This window comes from Octodon degus, unplaced genomic scaffold, assembly GCF_000260255.1.
Source record: "Octodon degus isolate 3935 unplaced genomic scaffold, OctDeg1.0 scaffold00087, whole genome shotgun sequence".
Classification (NCBI taxonomy): domain Eukaryota; kingdom Metazoa; phylum Chordata; class Mammalia; order Rodentia; family Octodontidae; genus Octodon; species Octodon degus.
The window spans coordinates 10,041,183-10,051,576 of NW_004524663.1; the positions used below are offsets into that span (position 1 = coordinate 10,041,183).

The following is a 10,394-nucleotide window of genomic DNA, read 5'->3' on the forward strand; positions in this document are numbered from 1 at the left end:
TTATGTTTACACGTAAGTCCAAAAATCTAACCATATACAACCTTGAAGTAGGACAGTCCCACAACATTCCTTTTCCTGTCTCCTGCCTTCATTCACCACCCCTTTCCTTTTTATTCTAAAGATTCTGATGAAACCAAAGAAGATAATAATCAAGGTAAGCATGACCCAATGGAAGTAGTAGAAGCTGAGAATGAAGAGGATCACCAGGATGAGGAAAAAATGAACAAGCAAAATGATCAAAGAAATATCAACAAAGGGACACTGAGATATCTCAGCCAACTAAGCACCTGCTTAGGCAAGTGTAAGGACTAGGCTTCAATTTCTGGCACCACATGCTATGCTGGCCCACTAAAGGGAGCACTGAACTGGCAACTGAGTAAGAGATGGTGACACATGCCTGTAATCTCAGCAATGGGGAGGCTGAAAACAGGAGGATCACTACAAGTCTGAGCTGTGTAGTGAGACCCTATACCTAATACATAAAGAAAAGAAATATCAACAGGTATTGCAAAGACAAGCCCTATACCTATATAAAGATAGGTAAAAAGAAAAGATTCAGAGGATCACAATTAATAGAGATCTCTTAATGGCCTTTAGTTATTTTTATCAAAGCCATTAGCATTACCTTCTTAAAAAGGATTTGGAAGAAAGAACTTATATTCTTGGGCTGCATCATTCTCAAACTCAGGTAAAGAAACTATAGTAATGGATGAAATCCATACTATTCTCAAAAAGATAATATAAGGAATAATGACAAAGATCAAATATCCAAAGAGAATGGTACAAATATATGATAAAATCTGTATATTGATGAGGAGTACTGCTAAATAATGTAATATATAAAAAATCATGATGAAAGAATGTTTGGTGGTGATGCATATTTGATTTTAGTAGCATAAATGTTAATTCAAATGATATATACAATTTTATGAATGTGAGTGTGCTTTTGAAAATTGTTTGGATATCTAGTGTTTAAATTTATTAAATTTGAGTGAAATAATTTTGTATTGCAAAATGTTTGTTTTCATACCTATAAAGCTATAAATTTTAACACCAAATTGTTGTAGTTTTAGCCCCAATAAGATTCATCAATTTAATTGAAAAAAATCCTGTGGTCCATCATCTCTCTGCCATGGGAACATCAGGATCTCCAACACTGTGGTAATCTTGTTGAGCAACACAAAACGGAAGAAACCAAGTGCATGGGCCATCATCCTATAGCAAGGGACAGGCAGTTAGAGCTAGAAGCATCTGGGAAGGGAACAGCCTGGATTGGAGGAACCTAGGGTAAATTCACTTGAACAAGGGGGAAAACTTTGCATATAAACTCCTAATGTATGCTTGGTTCTATTATATAACTATAGACTTTGCTTCTATGGTCTAAAGTACAAAATCAAGTTACCCATGTTTGTTTCTTTGTATTTTAGGGAAGGATCTACACACTGTTCAGGGTTTCACTACTAGATCTGACTCATAGTAATCAGCCCGTTTACAACCTCACAAGAGCTGGGATTACAGGTGCATGCCACCACACCCAGTCTCAATTGCCATCTCAGAGCACCCTGGTGGTAAGGCTGGCATGGCAAGCCCAGGGATCAAACCCCCAGCCCCTGTGCCAGCTTGCAGATGCTTTAATCTGCTGAGCTATTTGGCTGGCCTTATGTTAATTTTTAAATTATATTGGATGCTATAATTATTAGAAATTGTACCACTGTAACTAGGATGTCATATCTGTAGTAGTCAAGTGCTCTCCTCTGGGTAACAATATTGGGAAGCTCTAGGGTCATAAAATCAACACAGCCCTACACCAAGAAACTGAGGATTGAGCCAAACAGAAACCAACATCCTATTCTCAATTAATTGGTAAGGTAGGCCCTCGGAGCAGACAAAATCAAGAACTCCTACACACAACAGATATCTGTGAAGAACAGACATTTCCTGGAGAGGCCTAGATATTAGTGATACAGGTACCTACAACCAAAACTCACAAGAATCATCCTAAAAAACAAAACAAAAATTATATTAAATTTAAAAATGACAGGACAAAGGAGCAAAATCTCAGACCTTCAACCCATTCAGAACAAGTCCAGAAGTCATTGACATAGAAGAAATTGGAAGTCAGTCACCTAAAATTTATGAAATGTCATCAATTAAAGAAACAATTCTAAGTTACTATGGAGGAAATCAGAACACAAATAATCTCTAAGGTAAAAAAAAAAAATAAAAAAAAAAAGAAAAGAATGCCCAAAAAAACCAAAAAAAAAAAAAAATTAAAAAAAAATAGAAGAGGAATGTGTGGAAAATATTCAAACAGATATTCAAGAAATTCCATTGAAAAAATCCTCTGAAAGCTGGCAAAACTATCTGAATGAAACTAGTTTATACTGTCATACCCTGAAGATAGAATTGCAGCTAGTGATAATGAAAGGAAAGGTCTCTAAAAATAACAAAAACCCTCAGGAAATAGCAAATCAACAAGTGCAAGATGATTGAAAGAAAAACAATATAGGATTGATAAGTGTCAACAAAAAAGCAGGAGTCAACACAGTTGACATAAAAAGACTATTTGCAGAAGTAGCAGCAGAAAATTTCCCAAGCATAGGAAAGGAATGTGACATACAGATAAGTGAGGAATATACAACTCCAGTTAGCCAAATAAATCTACACCCAGACATATGGTAATCAGGATTCCAGAAATTCAGCACAAGAACAGAATACTAAAAGCTAATAGAAAAAAGAAACAGATCGTCTATAAAGGAAAGCCCATCAGTATCATGACAGACTTCTCAACACAAACCCACAAGTCAGGAGAGCTTGGAGTGAAGTATTTCAAGCCCCAAAAGAGAACAATTTCCAAACTACATTGATGTAACCTGGAAAACCATCTTTCAAAATTAATGGAGACATCAGATAATCCCATGACAGAGAACAATTGAAGAAATTTGTGACTGCCAAACAAACTCTATAAAGAATATAAAAATGATCACAATTCCAATAACAACAACAGAAAGAAATCAACAAACAGGACAAGAAATTAAACAGGGGAAATATAGGGAACCAACAGCAGGAAAATAACATGACAAAGATAAACCAGTACATATCTGTTATAACTATTAAAGTAAATGGCCTAATTCAGCAATTAAAAGATACAGATTGGTAGAATGGATCAAGAAACAAAATCCAACAATATTCTGTATTTAAGAAACATATTTAACTCAAAAGGAAATTCATAGACTGAAAGCCAAAAGACAGAAAACAATACTCCATATGACAGGAATCTAGAAAAAAAGCAGGGGTAGCTATTCTGTTTACAGACAATATGAAATTCAAACCAAGACTGATCAAAAGAGATAAAGAAGATCACTACATACTTGTTAAAGGAAAACTGCAAGAGGAAGAGATAATAATCATAACTATATATGCAACACAGGAGCACCCAACTGTATAAGAAAAATATTAATAGGCATAAAAATGAAATAAACAATAATATAACTGTAATGGAGGACCTTAACATTCTATTGTCACAAAGAGATAGACCAACTAGACAAAAAAATCACCAAAAAGTAACAGAATTGAACTAAACTATGAACAACTGCACTTAATAGATGTTTACAGAATGTTCCACCCCAAACCACCAGAATAAACATTCTTCTTAACTGCAAATGGAATGTTCTCTAAAACAGACCATATGCTAGCTCAAAGAACAAGCTTAAGTAAATGCAAAAGAATTGAAATTATCTCATGAATATTATCTGACTATAGTGCAATGAAATTGGAAATTCCTGAAAAAATAATCTTAAAAACTTCCATAAGTACTTGGAAATTAAACAACACCCTCCTGAACAACCAACAGGTCACAGATGAAATCAAAGAAGAAATTAAACAATATCTGTAATCATAAAAAATGCAAGCAAAACTTACCAGCATCTGTGGGACACAAAGAAAGCAGTCCCAAGAAGGAAATTTATAGTGGTGAATTCTAATATCAGGAAAGCAGAACACATACAAATAAATTACCTAATGCTGCAACTCAAGATTCTAGAAAAAGAAGAACAAGTCAAGTCCAAAGCCCAAAGAAGTGAGAAAATTATAAAGATCAGAACAGAAACTAGCATAACAGACACTAAAAATTAAACAATGCAAAGAATTAATGAATTAAAGAGCTGGTGCTTTTAAAGAATAAATAGAATTTGTAAACCCCTAGCTAAACTTATCAACAAAGGGAAAGAGAAATCTCAAATTCATTCAATAAGGAATAAAAAGGATAAAAATCAGTACAGAACCTGTATGAATTAGGAAAATCATCAAGACCTACTTCAAAAATCTTTACTCTCATAAGATAGAAAACAGAAGAAATGGACAGATTCTTAGAAATATATGAATTACCAAAGCTGAATCAAGATGATATAAAAATTCTGAATGACACAAAATCAGTCAATAAAATATTAAAAACATAATTAAAAACTTACCAGCAAACAAAATCCAAATTCCTGAAGGATTCATAGCTGAATTCTACAAGGAATTTAGAGATTTAAAGCAAATACTCCCAAACTATTTAATGAAGTTGAAAGGGAAGCAATTCTCCTGAACTCCTTCCTGGAAGCAAGTATTACCCTGATACCAAAATCAGAGAAAGACCCATCTGAAAAAAAGAACTACAAGCCAATCATTCCAGTGAACATAAATACAAAAATCCTCAATAAAATTCTACCAAACAGAATGTAGCAAGTCATCAAGTGGTATTCATCCCAGGAATGCAGGGATGGGTGAACATATGCAAATCAGGAAATGTAATACACCATATCAGCAGAACCAAAGACATAAATCACATGATCATCAGTAAATGCAGAAAAAGCTCTTGATTAAGTCCCTCACTAATTCACAATAAAAACCCTACAGAAAATTGGAATAGATGGTCTTCACCTCAACCATAATAAAAGCCATCTATGGTAAGCCAACAGCCAATATCATACTAAATGGACAAAAACTGAAAACTTTCACTTTAAAATTAAGAAGAAAAATTTTTTAAAAAAATCAGGAAGACAAGGTTTTCCACTGTCACCACTGCTATTCAGTTTAGTTCTGGAAACATTAGCCAGCACAATTGGACAAGAAAGAAAAAATATGATGATTGGAAAAGAAGCAAAATTATCGTTATTTGCAAATGACACGAACATAGAAACCCCAAAAACTCCACCAGAAGACTTCTCGATTTCAGGTCCAGTGAGATAGCTCAGTGGACAAAGCACCTGTTTAGGCAAGAGCAGAGACCAGCGTTAGATCCCCTGCACCACATGTCATGCTGGACCCCGCCCCCAGGGCATGGTGAGCCCCCCACTGAGTCTGCGCGTGGTGGCACATGGCTGTAATACCAGAACTGGGGAGGCTGCAAACAGGAGGATCACTGTGAATCTGAGTTCCATAGTGGAACCCTGTACCAATACATTAAAAAAAAAAACTTCTAGATTTAATAGCCAAATTAAATTAGATACAAAGTCAACATTCAAACATCAATAGCATTGCTGTACACAATCAACAAACTCATTGAGAGGGGAATTTAGGAAACCATGCTCCTCACAATAATAACCAAATAAATAAGTAAAATAAATACTTAGGAATGAATCTAACAAAGAAAATAAAAGATATATACATTGAAAATTATAGTACTCTGAGAAAGACATCAAAGAAGATTTCAGAAAATAGAAAGATAACACTTGCTCATAGATAAGAAGAAACAATACTTTCAAAATGCCCATATTCCTAAAATTGTTATACAGACTTAATACAATTCAGATCAAAATACCATCAGTATATCTCAGAGATCTAAAGAAAACATTCCTAAAATTCAGGTGGAACCATAAGAGACCTAGAACAGCAAAGGCAATCATGGGCAATAAAATCAAGGCAGGAGGCATCACAATCCCTGACTTGAAATTAGACTACAAAGATACTATGATAAAATCAGTATGTTACTAGCAAAATAGAACCTGCCTGAGAATCAATGGAACAGATTAGAAGATACAGATACAACTATAAACATACTCAGCCACCTTATCTTTGACAAAGGAGCCAAACATGTTCACTGGAAGAAAAACAGCCTCTTTAATAAATGGTGCTGGAAAAACTGGATTTCCAAATGCTGAAGACTAAAGTCCCCATGTCTATTACCATGTACTAAAGTCAAAATGGATCAAAGATCTAAATATTAAAACAGAAGTGCTAAATATACTAGGAGAGAAAGTAGGTAGAAATTTTGAAGATACAGGGTAAGAATTCACGAACAAAAACCAAACTGCATGGGAAGTACTTCAAACAATCAACAACTGATATCTCAGCTCGCATATTATTAAAAAGTTTTTATATATCAAAAGGAATCATCAACAGAGTAAAAAGAAAATCCACAAATTGGGAAAAAAATTAGCTGACTGTCCCTTAAAAAAGGACTTCTATCTAGAACATATAAAGAAATTTTTTAAAAGTCAGACCCCCATAATTCAAAAACCCAGTCAGAAAATGGGCATCTGAGAAGAAAACACACTGCTCAGATGATGAAATACAAATAGTAAATAAATATATGAAAAAAATGTTCAACATTATTGGTCATTCGAGAAATGAAATTTAAAACAACACTGAACTGGGCATGGTGGTGCATGCCTGTAATCCCAGCACTCAGGAGGTTGAGACAGGACAAGCATTATGAGTTCAAGACCACTCTGGGGGATACAAAAAGTGAGCACTGGCCAACCCAAACTGCATATTGAGACCCTGTCTCAAAAAATAAATAAATAAAATAAGCAACACTGAAATTCCATCTCACCCCAGAAAGAACAGCTCTCATTAAGAAGTCAATCAATAATAGCAACCAATAAAAAATGTATTTGTCCATTTAGTATGTATTGGCTGTTGGTTTGTCATGGATGGCTTTTATTAGATTGAGGTGAAGACTATCTATTCCAATTTATTAAGAAAAAAATATCTGAGTGTGGTGGGACACACCTGTAACCCCCGCTTAGGATTCTGAGGCAGGTGAATCTCCCTGGGCTACATAATGATTTGAAGGCTAACCTGAACTACATAGCAAGGCCCCATGTTAAAAAACCAAAAAATTTTGAAAATAAAGCTTCTAGCAAAACAGCTGTTTACTACTTCCTTCTCTTGACTCAAGCGCTTTCCCCTCTCTCCTTCCTTTTCTCTTTGACCCACTGGATTTCTTCTGGTGCTTGGACTCTCCTAGTTTTTGGCTCTACATAGCCTTTGCACATGCAGTTACCACTGCCTAGAACATTCTTCTTAATCCTCTTCAATTTTACAAGTCCGTATTTTCAGAACTAATCTTTTGCAACACACTTCATGAGAACATATCTGACCTCCTTGGCCTCCTCAAGGGGCCTCATCTTACATTCTCTTAATGTCAGTTTTTTTCGCTCATAGCATGTGTATGTGTATCTGATTTATGTCTGCTTCCCTTGCTAGAAGTTTAAGTTCATGAAGGTACAAACTGAGTCTATTTTCACTGATCACTGACTCTAGAGTTCAGTGTTGACACAGAGTAAGCAATCAACATACTTTTAAATAAATGAAACATATAAAACAATGCAATAGAAATGTGGAAAGACGTGGATGCTCGCAGTAAAGATAGATGATGTGATTCTACAGAAGGCAGGCAAGGGCAGGTTTCCCGATCCATTACCTGTGCTAATCTTTCAAATAGTACAAAGGAAACTAGCTATATTAAGTAACTTGTATTCAGCATCAAGTATTGGTAGATGTATGATAGAAATCTAGGTTTTCTGACTCCAGGCTTAGTCCTCTTTCTATTAGAAAATATGAGGGGCCAGGGAGATAGCTCAGCAGTCTAAGCACCTGCCTGGCAAGCACAAGGACTGTGGTTTGATCCCCAGTACTGCATGCTGTGCTGGTTCCACATAGTGAGACCTTGTATCAAATAAATAAGTAAATAAATAAATGATTTTTTTAAAAAAGAAAGAAAATATGTGACTAGCCAAAGAGACACTGGATTGCCAAGGAGTGAGTGGTGAGAGCCTGAATGACTTCCGATACCACAGAGGTAAGATGAAGACGGAGGCAGGCCCAGGCTACAGTCAGAAAGATTATTTGGAACTCCGCAACTTGGAAAATGTTCATCTTCAATGTGTGGGAATACAGGCTGAGTGTTCCTGATTTGTCCTATTTTTTGAGTTCAAACCTGGACATTTGTGTGAAATCTCTTTCATTTTAAAACACTATCTGGATCGCACAAAGCATGTCTTTAAGGGAAGAGGAAGTATAAATAATAAAGATATATTATGTGCATGTACCAACTTCATGATGGACATAATCATTGGATACTACAACATATACTAATAAAACTAAAAAAGGGAAGGTAGAAATAAAAATAAATGAAAATAAAACTATTTTTTAAATCATAGAATTTACATGCCCCAGTCTAGATGGGTAGGAGAGCTCCTGAAAAGATGCACAGTTGTCAGTACCCACCTATGTTTGGATTTTGCATGGACAATATTTGGGTGGAGCCTTCATAATCTTATCAACAGTTGTCCAACTTGAACTGTGATGGTTCCATAGCAACTAAAAAGATAGAATCAGTTCATCTATAACTGGCTTTATGGTTCCAAGAACATGTTGTTCTATTAAAGCAAAGAAACAACAACTAGCAAGAGGATTTTTTTTTTTAATTTCAGGGAAGGGTCTACAGGGTTTTCAGGGTCTCATTACTAGGTCAGACTCACAGTGATCCGCCTGTTTACAGCCTTCCAAGAGCTGGGATTACAGGTGTGCACCACCATGCCCAGTCTCAATTGCTGTCTCAGCACCCTGGGGGTGGGGCCGACATGGCAGGCCTGGGAATTGAACCCCTGACCCCTGTGCCTGCTTGCAGGTGTGTTAATCCACTAAACTATTTGGCCAGCCCTAGTAAGAGGATTAATATCATATCTTCATTTTATAATCCCAGAAACCCCAATGACCACTATTGGAGAACAGGGAAGCTAATGATTATGCATTCCTCCTTTCAAAGAATATTCAGTCAAAAGATAAACTGGTAATGATCCTTTATTTAAATTTTATTTTAAAGAGAAAATCAAAACCAAAAACAAATAACAAGAACAAAGGCAAAACCAAGCAACATATAACAATAAAATGGTATAGAATTTCAAAACAAGAATAGGAAATTAATAATGGTTGTAACATTGCATATTATTATCAACAAATTTTTGCACAGATTATAAAATATAAGCACCCAAGACTGATCAAACAATTGAACATTAACTCCTCTTTTCAGTAAACCTTAATTTTTTCCTTAACCTTTTTATTTTTTAGTTCATTTTAAGGAGAGTATAAAAATAATAGATAAGACATTATAAATGTTACACATTTTAAAAAATACAAGATGAAAGGTACTCAGCAGTGGTTGTTATATTTCACATTGCTGTCTTCAATGTAGTCACTCAGATTATAGATATTAGCATACAAAATTGGTGAAAGTAAAAATTTTGATGCTTAAAATTTTTAAGCATTAACTTACTTAATTCAAACTCCATTAATACATTTTTAATATGCCAGGGATGATGGGAAAGTTCATCTTGATCTCTGCATTTCTAGTATGACTCACTGAAGAGACTAAAGGATTTTTACAATCTGTTCTAAGAGAGATAACTATGATAAAATGACTGCTTTTCAGTTTAAGTTTCTTTAACTTTGAAAGGGCCTGGCATATAGAAGTTTCACAGATTTTCTCAATTTATTTTTTCCATTTACACCCCAATCAAGTACCTGCCTCAGTAATTGTCATGGGTCTTTTTCTCTATCATATATATTTACTTGGCTAAATTATGAGCAATTCAATCAACATCACTTTTATAAAAATTGTTTTATGGATCATACTCCTGAGTTGAGTTTAAAATATCTTATATCCTCATATGTAACTTAGAAAGACATCAGAAATCAATATGAGAACTCAACACCATCTTCATATATTCATGGAGCTAAAAAAAATTGAATCATTTGGGTTTGGGGAGGTGGCTCAGTGGAATAAGTGCTTCCCTGGCAAGTGCAAGGACCTGAGTTCAATACCCAGTTCTGAAAAAAAAAAATCATTTGATTGCTGGCCTAGATACTTGGCATATTTACATTACTCCTATATTAATGATACAAGGCCAGCTATTAGAGGAAAACAGGAGGTTTTGGTGTATCTGCAGAATAAAAATGCCTTTCTTCTATTAATTCATTCTAGATTGTTGGGATGGGACAGGGTGAAGGTGGAGCTGCAATGGAATATTCTCTTCCAGAGTCAGGGACTTGGGATCCTTAGATCCAATGTTTCCACCACCTTCTTATTCCAAAAGTTGATAAAGTTCTCTGTAATAGACCCTATA

The 10,394-nt window shown here is 35.1% G+C and overlaps 1 pseudogene; it reads left to right on the forward strand.

The window, feature by feature from the left end:
- Positions 1–703, forward strand: part of LOC101570571 — a 5,955-nt pseudogene extending 5,252 nt beyond the window's left edge.
- The last annotated feature ends 9,691 nt before the right edge of the window (positions 704–10,394 follow it).